The sequence below is a fragment of the Lissotriton vulgaris genome, chromosome 2_1 (genome assembly GCF_964263255.1).
Source record: "Lissotriton vulgaris chromosome 2_1, aLisVul1.2, whole genome shotgun sequence".
Taxonomy (NCBI): Eukaryota; Metazoa; Chordata; class Amphibia; order Caudata; family Salamandridae; genus Lissotriton; species Lissotriton vulgaris.
Window position 1 is genome coordinate 158177881 of NC_141687.1, and position 26177 is coordinate 158204057.

The window sequence follows — 26177 nt, forward strand, 5'->3', positions numbered from 1 at the left end:
GGTAGCGCATATTAAAGTAGTCTAATTTATCATGGTAGTCAAGCTATCCAGGCTGAAGAAGGCTGATATCCAGAAACCGGTCCTTGGATGCTTGATTTCGGTCTGGGAAAGACATGGCTTGGTAGTTCGGGCTGGACTGTTCCCATGAGGCACAGGGTCAAGGCTGATTTGCATATAGCCATTGTCTGACCTAGGGTGGTGTGGAGTGCAATAAAACAATGGATTTAGGCCCATATATTTGTACTGGGGTGAATGTAAGACATTGTTCTGCATTCTGTCCATCAACTGTGTTTTTTGCAATTTTCACCCCGAGTGGGCTGGGTATGCTCAGACGTGAGTCCCAGGCACTCCACATCACTGGAGTCAAGCTATCCAGGCTGAAGAAGGCTGATAGCCAGAAACCGGTCCTTGGATGCTTGATTTCGGTCTGGGAAAGACATGGCTTGGTAGTTCAGGCTGGACTGTTCCCATGAGGCACAGGGTCAAGGCTGATTTGCATATAGCCATTGTCTGACCTAGGGTGGTGTGGAGTGCAATAAAACGATGGATTTAGGCCCATATCTTTGTACTGGGTGAATGTAAGACATTGTTCTGCATTCTGTACATCAACTGTGTTTTTTGCAATTTTCACCCCGAGTGGGCTGGGTATGCTCAGACGTGAGTCCCAGGCACTCCACACCACTGGAGTCAAGCTATCCAGGCTGAAGAAGGCCGATAGCCAGAAACGGGTCCTTGGATGCTTGATTTCGGTCTGGGAAAGACATGGCTTGGTAGTACGGGCTGGACTGTTCCCATGAGGCACAGGGTCAAGGCTGATTTGCATATAGCCATTGTCTGACCTAGGGTGGTATGGAGTGCAAAACAACAATGGATTTAGGCTCACATCTTTGTACTGGGGTGAATGTAAGACATTGTTCTGCATTCTGTCCATCAACTGTGTTTTTTGCAGTGAATTTTAAATTGCACTCTTGATTTTGTTACACTTATAAGCACTGCAAAAACTTTTTTAGCACCACTGCTTCTAAAATAAGGTGTGGCTTGATCCATCACTGGTATTAAGATCCAGTACAGCTCTCCATCTCACAAGGTGAGCTGTGCCATTAAGTACCAGTCTTATCAATCCCAGATGATGAAGTTCTGCCACTTGGTGGGCTGATGGGATTCCTTCCTAATTTAAAATTGGGTAGGGCGACGACACAGATTCTGTTTTTGCCTCATATTGCCTTTTGTTACAGACCAGTAGTTCCTTTCTTGTGATGGTATAGCTTTACAAAAAACAACAGGTGATGGACAGAATGCAGAACAATGTCATACAATCACCCCAGTACAGAGATCTGGGCCTAAATCCATCGATTTTTTGCTCACCATGCCATTCCAGTTTGAACCCAGCAATATGCAAATCAGTCTTGATCCTGTGCCCCATGGGAACAGTCTAGCCCGAACTGCCACGCCAGGTCCTCCCTGGACTGGAAACAAGCATCCAAGGACCGGTTTTGGGGTTTCAGCCCTCATCAGCCTGGATAGCTTGATTCCAGTGGCATGGAGAGCACGGGACTCACATCTGAGCATACCTGTCTCATTCGGGGTGACAAATGCAAAAAACAACAGGTGATGGACAGAATGCAGAACAATGTCATACATTCACCCCAGTACAGAGATCTGGGCCTAAATCCATCGTTTTTTTGCTCACCATGCCATTCCAGTTTGAACCCAGCAATATGCAAATCAGTCTTGACCCTGTGCCCCATGGGAACAGTCCAGCCCGAACTGCCACGTCAGGTCCTCCCTGGACTGGAAACAAGCATCCAAGGACTGGTTTCGGGCTTTCAGCCCTCATCAGCCTGGATAGCTTGATTGCAGTGGCATGGAGAGCATGTACTGGGGTGAATGTAAGACATTGTTCTGCATTCTGTCCATCAACTGTGTTTTTTGCAATTTTCACCCGAGTGGGCTGGGTATGCTCAGACGTGAGTCCCAGGCTCTCCACATCACTGGAGTCAAGCTATCCAGGCTAAAGAAGGCTGATAGTCAGAAACCGGTCCTTGGATGCTTGATTCCGGTCTAGGAAAGACATGGCTTGGTAGTTCGGGCTGGACTGTTCCCATGAGGCACAGGGTCAAGGCTGATTTGCATATAGCCATTGTCTGACCTAGGGAGGTGTGGAGTACAAAATAAACAATGGATTTAGGCCCAGGTCTGTGTACTGGGGTGAATGTAAGACATTGTTCTGCATTCTGTCCATCAACTGTGTTTTTTGCAATTTTGACCCCGAGTGGGCTGGGTATGCTCAGACGCGAGTCCCAGGCTCTCCACATCACTGCAGTCAAACTATCCAGGCTGAAGAAGGCTGATAGTCAGAAACCGGTCCTTGGATGCTTGATTCTGGTCTAGGAAAGACATGGCTTGGTAGTTCGGGCTGGACTGTTTCCATGAGGCACAGGGTCAAGGCTGATTTGCATATAGCCATTGTCTGACCTAGGGTGGTGTGGAGTGCAAAAAAACGATGGATTTAGGCCCAGATCTTTGTACTGGGGTGAATGTAAGACATTGTTCTGCATTCTGTCCATCAACTGTGTTTTTTGGTATAGCTTTACAAGGCATACCATTTCACTGACAGAGAAAAGATCTGGGGGCCTTCTTAGGGTTTGTAGGCTATTGCAGATGTTACATACTCCAATGATTCAAGATAGCAGCTCATTCGGACAGACCTGTTAGAAAAGGAGCTTCCCAAAAAATTCATACAAGTTAAACAAAAAGCAGGATAAGCCTTCCAGGGACTAAAAGACGTTACCTCATCCGAACCAGTTTTACAGTACCCTGATTTCTCAAAAACATTTATCCTTCAAACTAACACTGCTCATCTTAGAATAGCTGCAGTCCTCAGACAAAACAACTGTCACAGGAGAGGAAGAACCCATCCATTTTATTAGTCGTAAGCTCTTACAAAAGGAAAGAAACTATCCCACAATTGGAAAAGAATGTTTTGCTTTTAGGTGAGCTATTGCTGAGCTTGACTGTTAGCTTGATGGTGCAGAGCAGGAATATCGATGTAGAAATATCGAGGGATATAAATACCGCCGCAAAAATATTGTGGAGAAGTAATATCGACAGCAAAAATATTGTTGACAAAAATATCGACTGACAGGTAAGTAATATTGATGTAAAAAATATTGACGTCTTAAATATTGTTTACAAAAATAAAGTTGACAAAAATATTGAATTATTAATAATGTTATGTATTTTAGTTTTTTTAATTAGAATTGTTTTGTCATTGTATTACACTCTACCTACTGTTGCACTCACTGGAGTGGGAATAATAATTTTTACCCCCTCCCAATCCAACGTTTTCACTACTTTTGTGTTTATTGTGTTATTAAATCTGTTGTATTCTTTTTTTAATAGTTTAATGTGTTAATTAAATATAGATTATTTTCTTTAATTCTAAATTATTTATATATGTGTATATTTTATTTGTATCAAATTAAAAAAGTTAATAAATTAAATAAAGATAATAGTTAATAAAATATATTTAAGTAAATGTATGTATATGTTCACTTTTTTGTGTTTATATTTATTAAATTAAGTATATTTGTTATAAATAAAATATATATAGTTCAATTTATTTTGTTAATATTAAAGTAATTTTATTTAAGTTATGTAATTTTTTTTAAGTCAATATTTTATAATTCTATATTTTTTACATCAATATTTTTGTGTCGATATGATTGTACTTACCTGTTTATGTATAGGGAGTCAACATTTTTGTTATCAATATTTTTTTCATTCATATTCTTAACATCAATATTTTAACATGGATCCAGCTTGATGGAAGAGCATTCGCCTTCTATACGGATCATGGCTCTTTAACTTAGTTGGCTCATAACAGAGGTAATAACCTTTGAGTACTTCATTGGTTTCTCTTTTTACAACCTTATCACTTTCAAGTTAATTTCAAGTTACAAATAGAAAGGGTAAAAACTAATGGAACATGGATTTCTTCTCTAGGTTTCCATACAATCTTTCTGAGGTGAAGAATTTAAGGGGGAGAGGTATGTGAGAAAAACGTACTGGTAACGTAGCGAGTTTCCCATGATGCCATACCACAACAATCCTGCTTTAGGTCTCTGAAAAAGGAACAGAAACAAAAACGTTAGTAAAAAAGGAAACACCAAAACAATAGGATAAGTATAAACGGGGGCAAAATGAACACAAAGGATGAAACTCAGTGATGCACACACTGTGTCTTAAAACAAAGGAAGCAGAAACAATGGAAGAGTTTGGAAAGAAGGAGAAAGTAAACGGATGGTGCAGAAGAAAGAGTGGAGACGCTAACACGGATCCGGACCAGAGACCATTGAGCGGCAATTGCAGACATGCAAACAAGGATGAAAGGCAACAGCAACAGAAAAGCTTTCCTGAGCCGAAGAGGCAGGTGACGCAGACTCGCCTCTTTGAGTCTGAAACCCACCATAATCCAAGGGAGGGTTGTGGCTTTCCAGGTGGGTGATCTGGGGGTAGCGGGATAAATTTCTCCAGGCCACATCGTTTTCCTTTGCTATTCACCCTACAAATTGTTAGAGCAGAAGGGGGGTGGGGGTGGAGGGTAGAAGACAAAAGGGAAACAAGACAAAAATTCCATAAGAGACCAGATGGGAAAAAGTGCAATAAACCCAATGGTTTAAAGGGGGACAATATTTTTTTAATTAAGCCCAGTGAAACCAAAAAATACCAAGAAGCAATAACAGAAACAGATAAAAAGTAAGAAACTAGAAGACTAAAGAAATAAGACAAGACATGAAGAAATAGTCTGGATATTTAAGTGTAGGAAAAGATTATCTAGTACAAGGGTCTCCAACCTTTTCTGGACTGAGAGCTACTTATGTTCAATGAAACGCATTGAGAGCTACTAATATTATTAGTGCTGTATAATCTCAATTTTGTTATATGTATGTTAATTCAACCAATAAAAGCTTTCTAATTTTATATGGTGAGCTACTCAGAGGTATCTGGAGGGCTACTGGTTGGAGACTCCTGAGCTAGAACAAGAAAAGAAAGACACATGAACAAGAAAGTCTAAACAGAAAGACTAACGAAAGGAAAAGTTTAGGAAAAATAACAGTATTTATTTACTTATTATTTATTTTTATTTATTTGACTGCCACTGAAGCCTACCCTTTGTTCTCTTGGGGGTCCAAGAAGAGAGGTTCTGCTGAGCTTCAGTGACCAGCCACCTGGTAGAACAGAGGAGGAGTCAGAATTTCGAATAGAGAACAAACTTTGAGCAAAACAGTACCCTTTACTTGCTACAGCCCTATTCAGCTGACAGACTCCAGATTTTTTTTTTTTAAAGAAAAGGGTGTCTTTATTTAGCTGTTTTCCACCTAATATTTTCTCTGTTTCAATGTTAGTCTTTGGGGAAAATAAATGATCCCGATTTTTATTCACTAGCTCCCTCTTTTGAAATGTTAATGTATATTAGTAGTGTATTAAGAATTGAAAGTCTTGCCTTCTTGGGAAAACACCAGAAATAAAGAAAATCGAATAGTTAACTATTTAGAAAATAATGAAATTACAACCTAAGTCTCACAATTTCGTGCTAACACAAATCAATCTTACCTAAACATGTATATAGTAGGTTCTGGAAGTAGCATTAATGTATGTGGTGGATGCATTGTTATGTTGTTCTCCGTCTTGTCCCCGCTTCCCCGCCACACCCACCTCCCTCCCTGTCATCAGCTGTACATCCTGGAATGTTGACAGATGACAGCTGATGACTGCAGAGAGCGGACGCTCCCCCGGTTCTCCTCGCTGACCTGATTTACAAATGTGTTGGAAGCTTTCTAATAAACATCACCTTTATTCTTCAAATGTGACCAGTTTCCCCTTCCACGTGTCAATGAAAAGTTAGCCCTTACCGAAGGTATCAAATGTTTTTTCACCATAGACCTCAGGGCAGCATATCACCAAGTCCCCTTATATCCCAACAGTAAGAGTTTGACCACTTTCATCACTCCCTTTGGATGTCACCATTTCAAAAGAATTCCCTTTGGTTTGGCCTCTGCGTCGCATTGTTCCAAAGACTCATGCAAGAAATTTTTAAAGATGTCAAGGATATTATTTTGTTCCAGGACAATATTTTAGTCATGGGCAAAACCAAGAGGGAGCATGATGAGAAATGAGTACAAGTTTTGAGCATACTAGAATTTAAGGGGCTCACTGCCGAACACAGCAAGTGCAAAATTGCTTGCTCTGAGGTAACTTATTTAGGACACTTGATCACAGCACAGGGCATCAAACTCAAGAAGGAGCTTTTGGATGCCATTCACAATGCCCCTGTACCTAAGAGGAAAGATGAACTACATTCCTTTTTAGGCCTTGTCGAGTTCTACTCAAAATTTATTGAGAATTTTGCTGCAAAAACATATGAGATGAGACAATTATTCAAAATGAAAAACGAATTTGTGTGGTCAGATGTGTGCCGAAAGATATTCTGCGTGCTTAAAAAAGAGATGTGGTCCGCCCGCCTTCACAAGGATTTGATCCCTCCTTAATCAACATTGTCACCACTGATGCCAGTGGAAAAGGTTTAGGCGCTGTGCTCACACAGAAAGATGCGAGTGCAAAAGAACGTACCATCGCCTTTGCCTCCCGCACATTGACACCCACAGAAGAAAATTATTCTGTCATTGAGCTGGAAGCATTGGTATGTGTTTGGGGGTTGGAGCATTTCAGGCAGTTTGCATGGGGCAACAAAGTAATTTTGCAAAGTGACCATAAGCCATTGACTAAGGTTTTCACCACTAAATGCTCTATTCTGCAATTCCCAGGTTGGCCAGAATGTCTGTAAGGTTGTTGGATTTCAATTATGAAGTCCAATACGTGTCTGATACCAAGAATGTGTTTGAAGATTTCCTAAGCTGTAGGTCTGTTCTCTTACAAGAACCCAATGATGAATCGGATGATAAATTCGTTGTTGCCAGTATACATGAGGAGGCTCACGGCATATCCTTAGAAGAGTGAAAAAGATAACAGAGTAGCAGTGCTGTTCTTGGAAAGGTACTTAGCATGCTTTCTAATGGTTGGCCTGAGAAGAGGTTTATTGCCAAGGACCTTCATCCCTTCTGGGAAGTAAAACATGAGCTGTCTCAAGAAAACGGACTTCTAATGAGGAGTGGTAAGATTATCCCTCCATCCAAGCTTAGACACAGGATCCTACAAATTTGCCACGAGGGACACTTGGGGATTGGTAAGACCAAGTGCAGAATTAGGTACTGGTGGCCCAGTGTCAACCTTGAGGTTAGTGACACCTAGGGTAGGTGCCAGCTCTCTGAGCACAACCTTGATGAAACAGACAAGTTTCTTTAACAAATTCTTCAAATGCCACAATAAATTAAACCAGATTTGTATTCATATTCTTCATGTTTAATTCACATGAATCTCTCTTCAAAATCCATGACGTCTAAGCTTAGACATCTGTATTCACTCACAGCGTGGGTCCTTTTTGAGTTTATTATACAACCGCTGATCTTTGGGCTAGCACGTTTTTCGGGTGCCTTTCTGTTTCCACGTTTTGCTCACCATTCGTCTTTATTTATTAGACACATTCATGATTAAGGCAATGTATTTGTGTATTTATTTTTACTCGGTGGATCATACTTAGATTGTATCATTACCATTTTTTAGGATTCCCCTGACGAAGGACCATGTGTCCGAAATGCATTGGGATATGATGGCATTATATACACAATGAACTTGGATTTACATATGAATTGGAACGTCATGGATTTTGAAGAGAGATTCATGTGAATTAAACATGAAGAATATGAATACAAATCTGGTTTAATTTATTGTGACATTTGAAGAATTTGTTAAAGAAACTTGTTTGTTTCATCAAGGTTGTGCTCAGAGAGCTGGCACCTACCCTAGGTGTCACTAACCACAATTGATTTCCACACCTTCTTTGTCAGGGGGTGATATCTCTGAAGCACACCACAACCAGCTTACCTCTACCACACAGAGGAGTGCGTGACCCATACCCTCATATTATTTTGACCCAGTGTCAACCTTGCCATAGAGAGAACTGCCAGAGATTGCCTGCAATGCTGCAACTCTGACATATCTCAGGTCACCTTCAGGCCCACCCACCCCCTCATCCCATGACTTGCCTCACCATGCCCTGGGAAAGAATTGGTATAGATATCATGGGACCTGTCATGGAGCATGAGAAACAAGTGTTTGCTATTGTCTTCATTGATCATTTCTCTAGATGGCCAGAGATTGGTTTTGTCAACAAAGCTGATGCCCCCAGCGTGGTAAAATGTCGGGATGAAGTTTATCAAAGAAGAGTTGCCCAAATGCATTGTCAGTGATTTACTTCTGATTGTTTGTGAACTATCTACATAGGAACAAAATCGCCCACAAAACCACATCCGTCTATCACCCAGCCAGTAATGGGGCAGTAGAACGCTTCAACACAGTGTTCAAAGGTATTGTGCAGCTAGCTAATAATAATTTGGTGTGGAAGTCTGACATTTTTCAAACCTTGTGGGCATACCGCATTACACCATGCAACAGCACACGAAACAGCCCATTTGTACTGATAAGGGGCAGAACTCCCATGTCTAAGGAAAACGTGGGCTGGTTATCTCTGTCCAAAAGACTAGACTGGTCATCCGATCATAAGCTAGAAAAAGCCCAATTAGAGTGTAAGGCTCGCTATGACAAAAACCACAGTTGCAAACCTGTTCATTTGCAAGCTGGTGATGTTGTATGTGTTAAAAAGAGTTATTTTACAGCCAAGGGGCACAGTGGGTTTTTCTAACCCCTCACTGTAAGCAATGTGTTTTGCAATTCTGCCCTTTTGAGTGATGGTAGAGTTTGGAATCTCACCATGGTATCGGCATGCAAACCTGGAATTCCCTCATTACCCATATCTGAAGATAGTCAGGAAATGCATGATCCTGTCTCTGTGCATACACGTTATATGCATGTTCCTTCTAGTTCATATGCATGTTCCTTCTAGTTCAAGGGGAAGATGGTGGGACTATGGTGAGGAGGAAGATAATGTTGTTCGTTCTCAGATTAGTCTTCATGATGTCCCCATGTGTGCTGTGGTGCATGCTGCAAGCAATGAGTTGTCCTTACCTCAAAGAACCAGAGTGGGTCGACATGTGGTCTCCCCCCCAGAAAACTCAATGATTGTGTGTGTGAATAATTCATCTGTACTCGCTCATGGTTATCTCATGTTCCCCTCCATCTTCCCAATTCTATTACAGGACCGGAGGCTTCAGATTATACTTTCTCTTTCTTTTACTAAAAACACAGCAGCAAATAAAATCGTTTTTAACATATTAACAAAACAAAAACTACATTTCCCAAATACCATGGTATTTCACCATTAACCATAGAGACTATAGACCCATAAATGAGGCTCTTCATATGAACACTTACTCTTTCTTTGCTGCTCTGTCGAGTTAAGTGCTTCAGTATAACTGTTCTTTATTGCAAAGTTCCTTGTGATTCTGTTTTAATTATTTGATTGCGGTGATTAATTCTGTTTTAATTACTTAATTGCGGTGATTATTGCAAATACGTATATTCTATACACTCTTATGACCCAAAAAAAGATCTTGAATGCCTGTGCCGCGTCTCAGCGGCAGCGCGAGTGCCGGCAGGTACCGTAGCGGTGAGTGCGACAAAGGCAGTTCTCGCTGAACACTCGCCCCCACCAGAGTGCTACTCCCCCAAGCATTGCTGCCCAGTTTAACGCGGTCCGCTGTGCCTTCCGTTTTCGGACCCGCATCTGTCTAGAGCCTGACATCACATAGCCCAATTGGGCTCGTTTTGGGCTATTAGTCACCCAATATCGATTGCTCCTCGTTTACGCAATGTTTTTTAAAAGCAGAACAGTGTACAGGCCGGTTGTTTATGCCTATGTGTGCACTGATGCCTTTCCTGGGCTGAAGAATAAGGAAGGCCCAAGCCGGGTGCAGGTTTCGTATAAGGTTGGCTCTTGGACGCTCCAGTTTGGGCTGGAACAATAGTGACTACAGCGGGGATGAGGAGCAGCGGAATTAACTTTGCACAATGGGTTGCTCCGCCTTCACCAATTCCTGGGGAATTTTTTGGACTTTCTCTTAAAAAATGTATAGATCGCCTTGCGAAATAATTAGCGATGGAAGACTGGGCCTCTTTTGAGGAGGATGAGTACAGGTACTACGAGGAAGAGCAGGGCCCTCTCCTCTAAGACAAACTGATGGATGCTCTGGATGCATCACTTCAACAATCTGTCAATAAGGCCGTAGAGGCGCGGGTCCCCAGATGGTCACCTAAGCATTGGCTGCCGCTCTCAAACCCATCACAGCGCAACTTGAAAGCTTTGCGAAGAGGCATGGGATGGAACCCCAGGAGTCGGTAGGAACAGCTGCGGCCACCTCAGGGGGAAAAGTTTTAGGTAAAGCCAAGTCATCAAACTGGCAGCATGCGCAGGCCTTCGTTTAGTTACGCCCAGCCTCTTCTGGTGATCATCAATTTTCTGTACCTCCAGACCCGGGCCCAGCATCCAAGAAGGCCAAAAACACCGATTTAGGCACCTATAGAGGCTCTTCGGGGCATGCCTCACCTCTGATCCAGCGGTTTACCAACAACAGGTAATCTAACACCACATACTCACCTGGGCCCATAAAGTCAATCACAACACACTGGCAATAACCGCTGGGGTCATGTTTTACATTCTCTAGGTTCGTGATCTATAGTCCCTAACTAATCCTTCACTGAACAAAGAGTTCTTTCCTCTGGTCAATGGACCATTAGTTGAACTAGTTGATGGTGAAATGACATAAGATTTCAGCATACTTACACATTAGAAATGATCACAGAGTTGGGATGGATTTACATTTTTATCTCAAATTAATTCATGTGACCACTTACACAGTACAGAGCAAACTCCATTTCTCATAGCGAGAAAAATACAAATAATCAATCAAAATGCATCCATTTATACTTTGCAATGACACTACATGAAAAGGAGAGGATAGAGAGAAAAGCACATAAGCGCATACACTGATATAATTATAATTACCTAAATTGGTGTGAAAGATCTGGCGAACAAAGGTTTTAGGACAACAATAAGGGCAGGAATCAGGACAGGACAAACAACCTCTCTATCACCAATGCTTGTGTAGCACCCTCTCTGACACTCTCTTCCTCCTCGAGATTCTTCCGCGATCTTCTTCTAAAATGTATTTGCTTAATACAATGGGTTCAGCAATTCGATTCTTCTTCAGGATCGCTCGTCACTCCGACAGCATCCCGGTCTCATGCTTCAGCATCTCCGTCTGGAACTTCTAGCTAACTAACTAAACTACCTCAATTATACCTTTTTGTATGCCAGTACCACCCATTAATGCTTCAAACTTATGAAAATACTAACTCTGATTGGACAGGCAAGGGGAGGTGATCATCACACCATGCTTACATATTACTCTTTTCAGTTAGCAATTTGTTAATAAACCCATCCCCTTAATTCTTCATTCAAACTTTATTTCCCACCCGCACTCACAATGTAATTGTCACAAATTATAAAAAGACTGCAGGTTCCCATCCATTTCAGTGGACTGTCGTTCTGGTTCTCAGGAAAGTATCCATCAGCAACCTTGGACGATGTTCAAATTGACATTACGTCTTCCACTTGGTTGCATTACGCATGTGTGGTAGAACGAGAAGGAATAGATTGTGGTTCACATTTTTAGGACCATAATAAGCACTATTGAAAGAGTCAAAAGACAAATGTTAAAATAAATAGTTTCACTGTAATATCACCTATCTCTACTCTAATCTCATTTACTTATAATTACTCTCACAGCACTAGCATTAGTAAAATAGCTGGGTTTTGTTTTTCATCAAGCAGGTGGCAACCATGTGAGTTTCAAGCGGCCATTTTGTTAACTACTGCACAAGTGCAGACAGTTCCCTCCAAGCAAAAGATACGTCATTCTACGTAGATGCAGTAGACGCATGTGCACTAAAGATTTTCGGTTAGCAGCCATTTTAGAATTACACTCTAGTTAGTAAAACACATATGCAAGCTTTGTCTTTTCTCATAAATGTTGTGTAGTGCATATTATTTCCACAATACACATTTAATACAGGGTTAATGGTTATATGAGAAGATTGTTTTCAAACAAGTATCTTTTTCAAGAGTCCTTGCTCCATCACCCCCTAAGAAAAAGAAGGCTAAGAGAGCGCATTTAAATCCGCCGACCCCCTCCTTTATCTTTTTCCCTACAAGACGAAATGTTTATAGATCAAGAGGTAGGAGACTTGCTGGAGAAATGTGAGGTAATTTATTGCGACAACAAACCTGAGGGTTTCTGCAGCAACGTCTTCCTAGTTCAGAAGAGAGGCGGGGGACGCAGACTGGTTCTAAACCTGAAAGATTTCAACCAATTCGTCCTGTACAGGCATTTCAAAATGGGAGGGGATACATTTACTGACAGACATTTTGAGGCAGGGGGTTTGGATGGTCCATCTAGACCTCAGGATACCTACCCAACGGTCCCGATTTATTCCCCTCCCAAGCTTCTTGCAGTTCCAATGGCGAGGCAGATAGGTGGAATATTTGGTCCTGCGTTTCGGTCTTTCCTTGGTGTTTTACCAAGTTAATGAAGCCAGTACCGCTCATCTCAAGGAGCAGGGTATTCCTCTAATAATTTACCTGGATGACATACTGATAATGGCTCCCTACATCTCCCTAGCAGTCTAACATCTTCAGGTGACAATGCGCGTGTTAGAAAATCTGGGTTTTAAATCAGTTCCGGTCCCAGCGCAATCACTGTAGTTCTTAGGTTTTGTAATCAATTCTCAATCAACTCAACTCCAGTTGCCCAAAACAAAATTGAGAGATATGAAGAAGGAATTGAAGGCAACTCTAACCAAACAAGTCACGTCCCTAAGGGTGATTGCACGTTTAGTGGGCCTTCTAGCCTCCTCAATACAAGTAATGTTTCTGGGCCCGTTACATTACCGGACCCTTCAACGTCTGAAAATCCAACATCTGAAGAACGGTCTTTCATACTCAGACCAGGTTCCCCTCACAGACGAACTTAAATTGTGGCTAGCTCACGTGGAAGCGTGGAACGGGCGAGCAATTTTTGGTTTTCGTCTGGAGGTGGTCATAGAATCTGATGCCAGCCGGTCGGGTTGGAGAGCACGATGTGCGGAGATTGCCACAGAGGGCAGATGGTCTCTCCAGGAGTTGTCACTGAACATCAAGTGTCTCTAGCTCCTGGTGGGATCATTTGTGATTTGCACTTTCTCACCAAGGAAGGTACCTTGTTGCATCCTCCTGAGGATGGACAACATCTCTGCGGTGAGATATATAAACAAGCTGGGGGACGACATCCCCGTTGTTCGCGAAGATCGCCAAGGAATTTCGGCATTTCTGCCTGGATCACCAAATATTGGTAATAGTGGAATACCTTACGGGGCAAGACAACATAATAGCGGATTGGAGTTCCCGTCACTAGAAGGATTACAGAAACTGGAAGCTCCATCCTTCCCTCTTCCAAATGACTCAGGGGATTTGGGGCCCTTACCAGACAGATCTCTTTGCCTCCAGACTAAATCGCCAGCTAGAGACATTTTTCAGTTGGAGATAGGACCCTCTGGCGAGAGCCACGAATGCCTTCGCACTGGATTAGTCCAAAACATTGAATTATGCCTTTCCTCCATTTGTCCTAATCCCCAGAGTACCAAACTGTTGGACCCGGCCTCGTGGCTTGGCCCTCGCAGACCCTCATAAACCCAGAACAACGGACAGAACTGATTTCCGTCCACCCAGGACTATACACGAGACTCCTACATCGGACCTGAAACGACCGCCAGACCGCGTGCCTGCACCAATGCACGTGACCATCAGACTCCATGTTTGGCCACACCGGCCAGCCGGCCCCCTTCTTCCCTTTCGGCAGCCCCTGGCCGCTCCCGGCTGCAGCTGTGCGTGCGCGTACGGCACGCCCCGACCCGCCCAGGGGGTGAACGACTTCCATCACAGCTCTGGCCCCCTCCAGAGGAACTGGTTGTCCTCAAACCTCCGAACCATCCCTGGGGGCTGGTTTCGATCGCACCTTTTGGCTCCCTAGCGAGCTGGCTCCAGGACTTGATGAGCGTCTGGGAGTCCCTGGACGCATGGTCCAAAAGCATCAAAGACACAGCCGCCCAGACAATCAGGCGCCTGGCCCTCCGGCCTCCTGCCTCCGAGGGTCCGGACATCAAAGAGCTCCTGGACTATAAGACAGCCTGCCTTCCATCTAGCCGGCAGTTGTATCTTGGACAAGAAAGCCCTGCTGATCTGATCGCGGCTGACCTTGAGGAGAACAGACCCACCGAGCCCTGCTGACGTCGTCCCGGCTCATCCTCGAATCTACGGAACTGAACCATCGGATCCCTGCTGACGCTGTCGCGGCTCACTCTCGAAGAGTAAGACCTGAACCATCGGAGCCCTGCTGACGCTGTCGCGGCTCCCTCTTGAAGAGACAGACCTGAACCATCGGAGCCCTGCTGACCTCGTCGCGGCCCACTCTTGAGAACGAGAAATATTTGCTACCATCCAGAGCCCTGCGGACGCTGTCGCGGCTCTACCTGCCTACGAGTACGACTGAGTACTCCTGACCAAGCCCTGCTGACCTCGTCGCGGCTTGAAGAACTCTCTGGTCCGGCTGGACCATCGACGCTACCCTCACGACCCTCTTGAACAAGAAGTGAGTAGGACAGCAAGTTCCATCGCCAGCCCCCGTACTCCCCAGTTCGAGGATTGAGAACTGTGCGCAGGGTGCGTGGCATGTCAACTGGCCCTCTAAGACTATCCCTCGATCGCTGTGTATTGCTCCTTATTTTTATACTGATAAAAGTTCATACTTGATAAAGATTCACGGTGTGGTGTCCGTTCGTAAGTATGGTGTGTCGACAGTGTGTACGATCAGTCCTCCCCGGCGGGGACTCACCCTCGATAAGACTCGGCAGTAATTATGGGAGACGAGGTCTCGGGTGGTTAGAAGAGACATCTTGACCCCTGGGGTCACCGCCTTCCAACATTGGTGGCAGAGACGCGATACGAACCTACGTCTCAAGATCGTACCACTGACACACTACCTGAACCCACACGCAGCAAACGCACGAGAAAGGAAGAGCAATAATGACGTCCACAGAAGACATTCGATAAAGACCTCTTGGAAGACTACACCCATAGAGAGCTAAAGCAGTTCTAAAGAGAACTGAGTATCCTGAGTACCGGACTAACTACTAAGGAAGATTTCCAGAAAGCGCTAACCGCTTGGGTAGAGTCCGGAGCACCTTTCCCCGCGACCGAAGACGAGGGAGGGAGGCCACAGACCGAACCCGGTACACCGGCCGGTGAGAGAATCCAGCAGCCGACCCGGAGCCCAGCAACCGGGAGAGATCGGTCATCGGAAGAGATGGCCGACCGAGAACGTGACCGAAACCATGAACTCGAAATGGCGCGCCTCAAATTGGAGGGCGAACTCAAGCTTGCAGAGAAGAAGTTGGCAGTTGAGCAGTTGCGGCTCCAGGAAGAGCTAGAGGAGAAGCTCCAGAGGGAGCATGAAGGCCGGAAACTCCAGCTCGAGCACGAGCGCAGCCTCAAAGAACTGGAGTTGAAAGCCAGAGCAGAAACAACCGGATCACCAGGACTCTGAGAGCAGGTGGTCTCCAAGGAAACGAAGGTGCACATCCCCAAAGACGTCGTGAAGGAGTTTTACAAAGGGGACGACATCCAGCAGTGGTTCAAGGCCTACGAGGTTGCCATGTCCGCCCACCGGGTCCCCGAGAAGGACTGGGGAACCGGCCTGTGGAGCCGCTTCCTCAGCGAGGGAAGAGACACCCTGCTGGACCTACGGACCGCACACATGAACACCTACCCCCACATGAAAGACGCTCTCTTATTCCGCTACGGCCTAACACCAGAAATGTATCGCCAGCGGTTTAGGGAGTGCAAGAAGATTCCTGGCACCACGTGGGTGGACTATGTGAAATACTACACCCGGGTCCTAGATGGGTGGATCAAGGGCAGCAATGTGACCACCTTCGAAGGGTTAGTCGCTTACGAGCACCTGTCCGCCAATTGCTTTGAAATGAAATGAATGAAACTTATATAGCGCATGACTTACCCTGGGGCATCTCCGCGCTTGCTTAGGGAACCCGTCCTGGTATTCCCCTGTGAGATAACCCTAGCAGGGTATCCACAAGGTGAAAGCCAGGCATCCCGCCGCGAGGGGCCGTTGTGGAGATTAAGCAAGCTATTGCCCAGAGTCGCAGAGTGTGAACCCGTGAGTCGAGAAGGCACCGGAGCGAGAATTATCGAGTCCGTGGAATTTTGAGCCCAAGACCCGCCGAGGCGGGGAATTGAACCCTGGTCCAGGGCCGAACTCAAGCTCCAGGTCTTCCGCCTCTAACCCCTGAGCCACACTTCTCTTTGTGGAACTAAGACAGCATCTCCTGGACAGCAAGCTCGCCAATCCACGGAAACTGGCTGTTGAAGCCGATCGCTGGGTGGCCACCAGAGTCCAGAAGGGGCCCGGGGGAGACCTCCCACGAAACGACCAAGGATCTTCCCGCCAGCGGGGTGGGGGAGGTCGAGGCAAACAGCAAGGATCCCAGTCAGGGCCCCATCGTAGTCCCCCCAGAAACCAGGCCCCACGCGGCTCCGCCCCAGCACCACATGCTACAAGTGTCAGCAACCCGGGCACTATGCCGGTGATCCCCGATGTCCCATGACCCAGAAATCCACTCCCACTGGCCCCTCCACCAGACAGATATCCTCAGTGGCCCTAGAAGAGGAAGAAATAGAAGAACAAGGGGAGTGGGAGCCCGCAGCCATGGTCTTAGCCTCCCTGGGGAATAGCGAGATGATCTCAGGAGATTACCTGCCCGACAACACAGAAAAGTATCGCCAGACAGTTAAGGTTAACGGGCGCACCATAGGAGCCCTTAGGGACACAGGAGCCAGCATCACGTCTGTTAGATACACGCTAGTCCCCGAGTCCATGATCATCCCCCACACCTCCTGTAGAGTGATAGCAGCTGACAATTCCGTCCGCACCTGCAGGATAGCGCAGGTCCCGTTTGAGTGGGAGGGAGTTTCGGCCGATCTACGGGTAGCGGTCCGCACGGACATGCCTGTAGACTGCCTCCTGGGGAATGACCTAGAGAGTTCCAAGTGTAAAGAGGTAGAAAGAAGGACCCATTTAGAGATGTTGGGTCTGCCCCAATGGGCCTGTGTGAGCACCCGAGCCATGACCGCCAGAATGTCCAACCCCGGGAACGAAGAGTCCGAGTTCCACAGTGCAGCCCCTGATGTCCCCGAGGGAAGCGAGCACCCCACGGTCCTCGACCAGCCCTCCACCGAAGGAAGCGACTCCGACGAAGGTCCCCTCGGACCCGCCGTCGAGCCAGTCCCCACCCTAGCAGATATCCCCAAGTTGGCCCAGTGGCGCCAAGGAGGAGGACCGTCCCAAAAGGAGTTCTGCCAAGAGCAGACCACCTGCCCTGCCCTTGAGGGGCTCCGGCGACAGGCCGCAGCCCAGGCCGCTGGAGACCAGTCCGGCTCCCATTACCTTTACTGGGAAAACGGCATACTGTACAGTGAACAGAAGACCGCCGAACTAGGGTCAGCCCGCGTGCTGGTGGTACCCCTACGTTTCCGCGGCCTCCTCCTCAACCTGGCCCACGATGTGCCCCTGGCAGGACACCTGGGCCAAGATAAAACATTCCAGCGGTTAGTGACCCATTTCTACTGGCCCCACATGCGGGCCGATGTGGAACACCACTAAGTCCTGCCCCACGTGTCAGGCTAGCAGCAAAAGCGTAGGCAAGCGCAAGGCTCCCCTCCAGCCCTTCCCAGTTGTCAGTACCCCCTTTGAGAGGGTGGGGATCGACATCGTCGGACCTCTGGACCCGCGGACCTCCTTAGGTCACCAGTTCATTTTGGTTCTGGTCGATCACGCCACCAGATACTCCGAAGCCATCCCCCTCCGGACCGTGACGGCCCCGGTCGTGGGCCGTGCCCTCATGGGGATCTTCTCCCGGGTGGGATTCCCGCGGGAAGTGGTGAGCGACAGAGGCACAAACTTTATTTCCCGGAACATGAAGTCCCTTTGGCAGAAGTATGGGGTGTCGTACAGGTTCACCACCCCATACCACCCCCAGGGTAACGGCCTGGTTGAGCGGTTCAACCGCACCCTGAAAGGGATGATCATGGGTCTCGAGGAGCCCTTGCGACGCAAGTGGGACGTCCTCCTGCCCTGCCTCCTGTTCGCATACCGAGAGGTTCCCCAGAAATCCTTGGGGTTCAGCCCTTTCGAGCTGCTCTATTGGCACCCCATCCGGGGTCCCCTGAGCCTGGTCAAGGAAGGCTGGGAGACAGCCCACCCCCGAGCACACACCCCGATGTGCTCTACGTCCTGGCCCTCCGGAACCAGACGCGGAAGTTTCGCGAGCTGGCCGAAGCCAGCCAAGAGGAGATGAAACGCTGGTATGACCAGAATGCCACTCTGGTCGAGTTTCAACCAGGCCAACAGGTTTGGGTCATGTCCCCAGTGGAACCTTGTGCCCTACAGGACAAGTGGACTGGACCCTTTAAGGTGATAGAGCGCAAGAGCCAGGTCACCTAACTCGTTGATACGAAATCAGCCAGGAACGCCCTGAAAGTCTTACACGTGAACCGGCTCAAACCCCACTTTGTGCGTTCTGAGTTGGGATTACTCCTTGCCACCGACGATGGAGAGGAAGAGGAAATGGACCCTCTGCCAGATCTCCTGTGTGCAAAGGATCAAGATGGCTCCGTAGAGGGAGTGAGTCTCTCCTCCTCCCTCACCCCCTTACAGCGTGAAGAATGTCGCCACTTGTTGGGACAATTCTCAGACCTCTTCTCCCTCACCCCCGGCGTCACCAGTTGGTGCGTCCACGACGTGGACACCGGGGACAGCCCTCCGGTACTGCACAGAGCCTACCGAGTCCCTGACCGAGTTCGAGCATGCATGAAGGCCGAAGTCGACAAAATGTTGGACCTAGGAGTGGTAGAAGCCTCCGACAGCCCATGGGCTAGCCCCGTGGTCCTGGTTCTCAAGGCAACCGCCCCCGGCACCGTTCCTGAGCTGAGGTTCTGCGTAGACTACCGCGGGCTCAACGCAGTCACCCGAACCGACGCACACCCCATCCCCCGAGCCGACGAACTCATTGACCGCTTAGGGTCAGCTCAGTACCTCAGGACCTTCGATCTCACCAGTGGCTACTGGCAGATCGGCCTCACGGAGAGGGCCCAAGAAAGGTCTGCTTTCTCCACTCCAGATGGCCACTTCCACTTCAGAGTGATGCCCTTCGGCATGAAAAATGCCCCCGCCACCTTCCAGCGACTGGTCAATCAGGTCCTGGCCGGGCTGGAAAGTTTCAGCGCAGCGTATCTCGACAACATTGCGGTGTTCAGTGCCCACTGGCCCGAGCACCTGCCCCACCTCTGGGAGGTGTTGGACGCCCTGCGCCACGCCGGTCTCACCATTAAAGCTAGCAAGTGCCAAATAGGACAAAGCTCCGTAGTGTACCTCGGGCACCAGGTCGGGAGCGGCCTCGTAGCCCCCCTCCAACCCAAGATAGACGCTATCAATGCCTGGGAGACCCCCCCCCCCCCCCCCCCCCCAAGACCCAGACAGAGGTGCGGGCCTTCCTAGGACTCACAGGGTACTACCGTAGATTCATTAAGGGTTACTGGAGTATTGTAGGCCCCCTCACAGAGTTGACAGCCAAGGCCAACCCCAAGAAGGTTAGTTGTACCCCAGCCTGCCAGAAGGCATTCGAGGAATTGAAACAGGCCATGTGCACCGCTCCAGTACTACAGGCCCCTGACTACTCCAGAGAGTTCGTGGTCCAGACCGACGCCTCCGAACATGGCATCGGAGCCATGCTCTCCCAGGTGGACGACCAGGGGATTGATCAACCAGTAGCCTTTATCAGCCGGAGCCTACTACCCAGGGAGCAGAGATGGAGCACCATCGAACGAGAGGCCTTCGCAGTAGTCTGGGCCTTGAAGAAGATGAGGCCCTACCTATTCGGTACCCACTTCCTGGTCCAGACCGATCACCGTCCTCTCCGGTGGCTCATGCAGAGGAGAGGAGAGAACACTAAACTGCTACGCTGGTCCATCTCCCTCCAAGGGATGGATTTTACTGTGGAACACCAGCCTGGTGCCGACCACGCCAACGCCGACGGCCTGTCCCGCTTCTTCCGCCTCAGCGAAGATAACCCCCAAGAGGATGGATAGTTCTCCTCGTCTTTCAGCTGGAGGGGACGCATGTTGGACCCGGCCTCGTGGCGTGGCCCTCGCAGACCCCATAAACCCAGAACGACGGACAGAACTGATTTCCGTCCACCCAGGACTATACACGAGACTCCTACATCGGACCTGAAACGACATCCAGACCGCGTGCCTGCACCCATGCACGTGACCATCAGACTCCATGTTTGGCCACCCCGGCCAGCCGGCCGCCTTCTTCCCTTTCGGCAGCCTCTGGCCGCTCCCGGCTGCAGCTGGGCGTGCGCGTCCGGCGAGCCCCGACCCACCCAGGGGTGAACGACTCACCAAGTACCCGAAACCAAGGCTTCCATCATACCTCCGGCCCCCTCCAGAGGAACTGGTTGTCCTCACACCTCCGAACCATCCCTGGGGGCTGGTTTCGATCGCACCTTTTGGCTCCCTAGCGAGCTGGCTCCAGGCCTTGATGAGCATCTGGGAGTCCCTGGACGCATGGTCCAAAAGCATCAAAGACACAGCCGCCCAGACAATCAGGCGCCTGGCCCTCCGGCCTCCTGCCTCTGAGGGTCAGGACATCAAAGAGCTCCTGGACTATAAGACAGCCTGCCTTCCATCTAGCCGGCAGTTGTATCTTGGACAAGAAAGCCCTGCTGATCTGATCGCGGCTGACCTTGAGGAGAACAGATTCTGACCCACCGAGCCCTGCTGACGTCGTCGCGGCTCATCCTTGAATCTACGGAACTGAACCATCGGAGCCCTGCTGTCGCGGCTCCCTCTCGAAGAGTAAGACCTGAACCATCGGAGCCCTGCTGATGCGGTCGCGGCTCCCTCTCGAAGAGACAGACCTGAACCATCGGAGCCCTGCTGACCTCGTCGCGGCCCACTCTTGAGAACGAGAAATATTTGCTACCATCAAGTGCCCTGCAGACGCTGTCGCGGCTCTACCTGCCTACGAGTACGACGGAGTACTCCTGACCAAGCCCTGCTGACCTCGTCGCGGCTTGAAGAACTCTCTGGTCCGGCTGGACCATCGACGCTACCCTCACGACCCTCTTGAACAAGAAGTGAGTAGGACAGCAAGTCCCATCGCCAGCCCCCGTACCCCCCAGTTCGAGGATTGAGAACTGTGCGCAGGGTGCATGGCATGTCAACTGGCCCTCTAAGACTGTCCCGCTTCCCAGTTCCCTTGTTACGAGACTGTCGCGATCCCTCGATCGGTGTGTATTGCTCCTTATTTTTATACTGATAAAAGTTCATACTTGATAAAGATTCACGGTGTGGTGTCCGTTCGTAAGTGTGGTGTGTCGACAGTGTGTACAATCAGTCCTCCCCGGCGGGGACTCCCCCTCGATAAGACTCGGCAGTAATTGTGGGAGAGGAGGTCTCGGGTGGTTAGGAGAGACATCTTGACCCCTGGGGTCACCGCCTTCCAACACAAACCAAATGTTCAGCAGAGAGTGGAGATCGTACTAGTCACCCCGGTATGGAAGGCCCAACCTTGGTTTCCGGTTCTGCTTGAACTGACATGCGTTTTCCCTCTTCACCTCCTGTGGTCCCAGATAATGCTCTAGGGCCCTCAGGGAGAATTGCATTCTCTAATTCTCTCGGGCAGCTGTCCTTGATGGCCTGGAGGCTTTCAGGCAACAGTAGTCATTGCCAGGAATTTGAAGGAGGCTTCAGGCTTCATCCAACAGGCCTGGGCACCCTCCACTAGACAATTATACTGTTCAGCATGGTGAGCATGGTTGTGTTGGTGCTTGGAGAAGCACGTGGATCCCACGGAGGCAGACCTCACACAAGTAGTGAATTTACTATCCAAGAAAGCTGCAGAAGGTTTGTTCTACAGATCGGTTAACACTTTTTGATCCACTATCTCGGCTGGACATGCGCCGATAGATGGGAGACCGGTAGGTATGCATCCGGTGGTGTGCAATTTATTGAAAGAAATAAGTGTGGCAAATCCACCTAAGGCTAAGTATTCTACTTTATGGGATGTGTCTAAGGTTCTAAATGTATTTGATAATTGGCCTGAAAAGGATTTGCTTTCCAGAAAGCAATTGTCTGCTTAATTTGCTATGCTTCTTTGTTTATCTGCCTGTCGGCGTGTATCTGATGTTAGAGATTTGGATTTAGATGAATTTTCTCTCCTGAGGGGGTGTCATTTGTAATTTCTGCACGGACCAAGACCTTTTTGCGGTCCATTGATTACAATGCATTTTTGATAAATTGTACATAGTAAGATGTCTTAAAGTTTATGAGGAATGTACTGACCTATCAGACCGGTCGGTTGTTCAAGATTGTTAATGGCTTTACAAAAGCCCACTTACTCTGCTACTATTGCCAGATGGCTCAGCTATACAATGACAGAGGCAGGCATTGACACTGAAATGTTTGAAGCACATTCAATAAGAGCAGCTGATTGGTCATCTAGCTCTACATTTAAGCAATTTTAGTATAAACCTGTGGGCGATGCTGCTTCTGTGGTTCTAGATAAGCGTTAAACTTGCATAATCCGCAGCCTCTGGTCCTGTAATAGAATAAAAAGTTTGCTAGCATTCGTGCCAAGTATTTTCAATTCTATTAAGGACACGGAGGCGAGGATTATGCCGCCCAGGGTACAATTCTTGTTGAGAACTCATTTTTTTTCCAATCCAGAGACGATTATTTACCATAGTTATTACGGGTTGCAATTTCTATTTCAGGATCTAAACAGAAAGGCGAATAGACAATTGTTTTGGAAGTCGTTTTGTAAAGTCACCACATGCAGGGTCTGCGGTTGAGTCTATGACGTTACTGTTTTTGACAAGTTCTATTTTGTTTGGACAAATTACATTTAATACATAGACAATGCTCGTTGGGCAAAGAAAGAGGAAGTGTTTGTATGAATAGCGTCCCAACCGGCTCCGCCTGCAAAGCGGAACATGGGTCCTGTCCTGGAAGCTGAACGGGACCCCCGCCCCACTGCTGATGGTGACACCATTGAGAACAGCGGGTGGTCGCTAAGATAGACCGACTGCACCTTTCGGCCTGCTTGGTGCCTCCCTGACCTCCCTGCCTGTGAAGTGCATGAAGGCCAGGAGAGATCCACGATGTCGACGCACTGGAGTCGATAGACCGTTGCGGTGTCTTCCGACTGATGTGGCCCTGCGCTTCTGTTCACTACCGGTTTGACCAGCTGACAGCCTCCCCACCCCCATCGGCAACCCTCAGGAGGTAAGAAAAGAAAACTGCAATCCCCCACTAATTAACTTTAGGGTTGGGATTTGAGCCTGCATTTTGGCTGGCCCAATCCAACCAACCACCCTGACTAATCAGCGTTTCGCTTGACTGATTTCCCCACACCCTGAGCTAGGGCTCCGATAATGGCCGTACGCACGTGTAGTGCTGGGCAGGTACTTTTACAAAATCTAGTCTGGCGGCCTGGGCTTGCTATTTCCCCTACTGGAATGTGTCTTTGAAACTATCATGGCTAGCGACATGGCAGCACTGCTGCACCAGCCATATTGAAAGCAATATTTCCCCTCCCCATAAGTCCATTCCCTCTCTCCCTCTCACGACAAAATGGCTGCCATCCCATCACCCTGTTAACAAATGGCAGAGGAAAGAGGACAAAACACTGGCAACTGACAAAAGACTACAAATGATAGAAGAAATGGAAACTGACAAAGGACTACATACATCTGCTAGACGAACTAGCCCGACCAAATGGTGGCCATCTTGGATTGACTCTGACCCTCTATAATTATCACTGAAGGATTGATGGGCTGGGAACAAATACAGGAAACTTACTTTCTACCTACATATATTTATATTATATATGTTACTTATATTATCACTAATATACTAAAGAACAGCCTCAGTTCACGTATTTTTTGTTTATCAGAGCCAGACTTAACCGCCAGGATCAGCTCAGACTTGGCCTTTCTACAAGATGAAGTATACCAAGCTCCAGCTGCTGTTCTCTTTTTCCTTAAAGGAGCTTGGGGATTGAAGACCTCTCCTAGACTGGAGACTAAATTGGCATGAATATGGCTTAGCTTCCCTTTAAACTCTGGGGACATTGGTTGAGTGATCAAAGTATTGACCTCAAGAAATCGTGGGGGTACTAAATCATACAATTTTGCCAGTTGGGATTATGAATCCACTATTTTCCCCCACTTTATCCTGCGTCTGTTATTTGTAAGTAACAATCCTGCACCTGGGTCATCTGTTTCTTCAGTAAAAATTTCCTTTGAACCTGGAAGGACCATCTCCAGACATAGTGCATTATGGTCACTATCGACCCTGGGGATCGCTCTGAAATCGATAACCTTTGGCCACATCCTCGTTTCTACCATGATGTAGTCAAGGCGCGATTCTAGACCCTTTTTATTAAAGGTGCTGTTAGACTTGGCAGTCTCTAGTTGGCAGAGGTATATACTTCTGACAAATAGGGACTGACCTCCTCTAGTCAGGGCAAGGGTATCACACACTTAGATAACCCCTGCTCACCCCCTTGGTAGCTTGGCAAAGCAGACAGGCTTATCTCAGAGGCAGTGCGTTAAGCATTTATGACCACATACAGTAATAAAGTGAATACACTACAAATGGACACGACACAGTAGTATTATAAAAATAAGGATTTTTATATAAGGCTTAGCACAAGACCAAATAACGACAAAAATATACCACAATCTTAATAAATACTCTTGGAAGGAAAAATAATAGTTCAAGTGTAGTTTCTTCTTAGCACAAAGTCTTTAGTATCAAAAGCAACTCTTCTTTAGTAAAACACAGTTCTTGGCAACAATGTAACCCACACTGGAGTCACACGACATCGAGGCAAAGTTAATCCAAAGGGTTCGGCGTCGACCGCGAGGAGCGCTACGTCGAGCTCGGAGTCACACGGACCCCCACAACACAGTACCTTGGAAAAGCGAAGCACACGATGATCAGCGGCGTCGAGATGTCCGGCGTCGCGTCTCCGGCGTCGATCCGGCCTCGGAGTCTGGGCAGCCTGCAGCGGTATCGATCGATGTCGGGCAGGAGCAGCGCTCACGAGGCGAAGCAGGATACGGCGTCGTCGATGTCGATGGTGTTGCAAAGGTGAGCAGCGCTCACGGCGTCGAGAGGGCTCGAAGTCGATGCGATCAGCAGCGGTGCAGACACGAGGTCACTTGGAGCTGGAGCCGAACTCACTACTCACTGGCGTTGCTGCTGGCGTCGATCGGGCCCGGCGTCGAGGAAGCGGGACACTGGAGCCGTTGCTCACGATGTCGAGCTGGATTCGGCGGCGTCGAGATTGCTGGTTCTTTCAGAGGTGCTGGATTCTCAAGTTCCAGCAACAAGCACTTTTAGCAGATGAAGTCCTTTAGCCCTGTGACTTCAACAGGAGGCTGGCACTCTTCCAGCCCTTGGAGATTTTCTCAGCAAAGTCTGAGAGTACACACACAGTTCCTCTCTCCTGGTTCCTTGGCAAAAATAAAGAAGCAATGCAGGATTCCCCCCAGCAAACAGCACACTGGCAGAAGGGGTAGGCAAGTCCTTGGATCAGCAGGCTTCTTGTCCTTGGTTTCAGGGTTCCTTGTCAGAAGTGATCTAAAGTCTTGGTTCAGGGGTCCTTCTCTTCTACCCCTTTTTGGATGTGATCCCTTTGTCCATGCAGGGGAATTTCCCAACATCCTGGGTTTGTTGTGGGTGTAGCCAGGCAGAGGCACCTGGCCTATTCACTGTGCAGGGCAGAGTCCTCAGCCGCCCAGTAGGAGGTGGAGCCAGTATTGTCACTGGCAGGAGCAGAGCTATCAGCCTACCGGCAGGAGGTGGGGCTAGGATCGTCCCTGGCAGGCACAGAGCCATCAGTCGCCTGGCAGGAGGTGGA